Source organism: Otolemur garnettii, unplaced genomic scaffold (genome assembly GCF_000181295.1).
Source record: "Otolemur garnettii isolate 467f Iridium unplaced genomic scaffold, OtoGar3 scaffold00195, whole genome shotgun sequence".
Lineage (NCBI taxonomy): Eukaryota > Metazoa > Chordata > Mammalia > Primates > Galagidae > Otolemur > Otolemur garnettii.
In genome coordinates, this window is record NW_003852590.1 from 75,314 (window position 1) to 79,034 (window position 3,721).

Consider the following 3,721-nt stretch of genomic DNA (forward strand, 5'->3'; position numbering starts at 1 on the left):
ACCGAGCCTGCTTACTTATTTGTTGTGGTAAAACATTTATACTCTATTCTTTTTTTAGTCATTATTTTCTTTTCTTTTATTAAATCATAACAGTGTACATTAATACTATCATGGGGTACAGTGTACTATTTCTGTATACAATTTGAAATACTTTCATCCAACTGGTTAACATAGCCTTCATGTCTTTTTTTTAGTTATTGTGTTAAGACATTTATATTCCACATTTAGAGAGAGATTCACATGTACCCTTATACGATGAGCCATAGGCATGATCCTGCCAATCACTCTCCCTCCACTCACCTCCCCCATCCCCTCCCTTCCCTCTCCCCTCACCCCATGTTCCTGGGCTAAATTTGGTTTATATGAAAGCTATAAATTAGTTTCATAGTAGGGCTGAGTACATTGGATACTTTTTCTTCCATTCTTGGGATACTTTGCTAAGAAGAATATTTTCCAGCTCCATCCATGTAAACATGAAGGAAGTAAAGTCTCCGTCTTTCTTAATGACTGCATAGTATTCCATGGTGTACATATACCAGAATTTATTGATCCATTCATGGATCAATGGGCTCTTGGGCTTCTTCCATGACCTAGCAATTATGAATTGGGCTGCAGTGAACATTCTGATACAAATATCTTTATTGTAGTGTGATTTTTGGTCTTCTGGATATATACCTAATAGAGGAATTATAGGATCAGATGACAAGTATATTTTTAGTTCTTTAAGTGTTCTCCAGATGTCTTTACCAAAGGAACGTATTAGTTTGCAATCCCACCAGCAATGTAGAAGTGTTCCCTTTTCCCCACACCCACACCAGCATCTGTGATTTTGGGATTTTGTGATATGGGCTAATCTTATTGGTGTTAGATGATATCCCAAAGTAGTTTTGATTTGCATTTCTTTGATGATTAAGGATGGTCTTAGTATAGAAATGCATCTTCTGTGCAGCTTGGCACTGTGCTTGACCTCCATCTTACACTTTTCAATTTTTTTTAACTTGTCTTCCCTAATGCTAAGTGAACAAATAAAACTTTCATCCCTATCCCTTTATCTTTAATACACACAGGCATAATTTCTGCTCATAAAATACTCTTCAGTAAATAGATAAGTGATAATTAGGGTTAAGAAATTCCCATGAATAGAAGGAAGCCTATTTGCTTCAGTCAGGGGTTATTTCCCTTCTCCAGCAGATCTGACCTTTTGTATCTTCTATGAGCATGTACTTTTTCTCTAAAATTTTCTTCAAGAAAATAAAAAAAAACTAGGACTATGAAAATTCTTTTATATCCACATATTATTCGCCAAAGAATGACATTTAAAGTCTTACCAATTGAGATGTCTTTTGTCACACCCAGTAATAACAGTCAGGCTCACTTCTGACGTCAGTGGGTTTACTGTGGTTCATTTCTGCAGGGACGGGTCAGGCTACAGAGCTAAGGGCTTGAGCGGTGCAGGCATTTTAGCTAAGCACAGATGAAACAGGATCACAGCGCCTCCCATTAGTTAGCATAATCTGTGTTCCTAACAGTGAATTACATCTGGCCTCAGTAAAGTTGGAATTTACTTATAATTAAACCAGAAAGGAGACTGAAAATCCAGACACAAGTTTACAATGGACTAACTCCACGCTGTTAATTACCAGAGTGATCAGAATTTCGCGGTTTAACTTTTGTTAAAATAATGTGACACACACATACTGTCATATATCCATCATGGGTTTTTTTTTAAGTCAGTTATTTCAATTATCAAAGTTAGGCATTTATTTTTCATATTAAGCTTTAGTTGAAAAATGCTTGGTCTCCATTTTTATTGGAAAAAGCTTCTTTACTTCTAAGGGTTTATTGCTTACATTTGTGTTTTTAACATTTGTACATCAGAAATTTTTAATTAAAAAAAACTCACAGATGAAGAATATTTAGATGCTAAAAACCAGTGTGGTTTTATTTTTCTTTATTCTATTTTATATCTTCTTTTGCTAGTGGATTTTAGTTTGCCTTCCAGGAACTCTTTCAGGATCATGTGATCGGACAAGAGGGAAAATGAGAAAAGCCAAATTACGGAGCTAAAAACAAACACTTCAGAGGGAGATGGGATAGAAAGGTCATCATTTTCCTCTTTCATTTACCCTAGCTGTCTTTTGCTTTTAACCAATGGATTTTTGTCAGTTTAGGAATAGAACTACCAACCAATATTTAGCTTGATTTCTATTCCTTGCCTTGACTCAAAGAGCTTGCTATTACCACCCAGAACCCCTTCAGTTGCTCCGATGTCTTTCTCACCTTAAAACAGCTTTATTTAGAAGTTCCTAAACAGGTGATTAAGTTATATTTCCCAAGAAGTTAAATGAAAAATCATTGCAAACAATTAGCTATGAAGGAATTCATTATTTTTAGTTCTGAGACAAATTCTTTACTTTTCACCCCGTGCGAGATTACTTACTTCTAAACCTCAAGATGAAATCCAATGGCTAATGAAGCAGTCACAATGGACACATTTGAGAAGCATCTTTTAGATTAGACTCTAAATTCTGATTCCATGGCTCTGTCAGTTTCTACATGTGAAGAACACTATGAAGCCCAAAATCTTATAGATGGATTCTGATACAAAAGTGAAAGAAGATGGGTTTGACTCAGTCTCCTTAGTTTTTCTTCTCCTTTTTCTCTTGAATTATGTTTCAACAACAACAAAAAGTTTTCCTCATAATTGTTTGTGAGGACGAGGGGGAAGAGACAAGCGGGAGAAAAAAAAAATGTGTAGAGGAAAAGTAATAACAATGTTGTCACCTCATAGAAAGTTCAGCTCCTCACTTCTTGTTTTTCAGTTTGTTCTTCACGTCAACATGGCTCACTCTAGTCATTCTGGTTTCATTCAGTGGATTCATGACAGTGATGTGTTAGATGTTTTCAATGTTGCTTAGATCTTCACAAGATATGCGGACATTGACATTTATTTATAGCTTGTTCAAATTAATCATGAATGTACATAACCATGTTACTGCAACTAAACTTTTCATTGGTTCAAACCACATTAGATGACGATTTATTACAACAGAACTGGAACTTCACACTCAGCGGAAGCTGTGTCAGTTATAGAGATAAGCAGATCTCTCTTTCTCACAGACAACAGTAAATCTCTCTCCTTCTCTCCTTTTCTTGTGTTTCTACAGCATTTTTTCCTTTGTATCTGCTCCAATTTGCCATACTGCTGGCTGGTTGATTCCTCATTTTTTCATTTGTTGCTTCCTCTAATTTAATATTTTCCTCTCCTTACAGCTTCTGGCTATTCATAGTTTCTGCTATTTAACAACATGGATTGTTCCTAAATCTTCAAAGCTCTTAATTCTACCTCATTTTTTATGGCCTTAACTCTATTTCAGATCTTCTCACAGCCCCTGCTGGGAGCTGCCTTGTTCTCTTCAGGTTTCCCATTTCAAATTCCATAGGAGATTTGATTGGCTTAACTCCTCCTCTGGCCTCAGATCATGTTATGGATCTATTCCAGTCTTTAAATTGCATGTTGTTAGGTCCAATCAACTGTAGATATTGGAGTCATTTCATAAGATATAATTACAAGTAGAAAAGACCATGAGTGTCCTAAGAAAAATGTTACAAAGTAGTCCACTCTAAAGCTTCAGGAGAGGGAATACGCCTGCTTAACTTGTAAGATCTTCAGCATGGCAATGTTAGAAAGTGGGGAACATGTTATAATTTCTGTATTCAT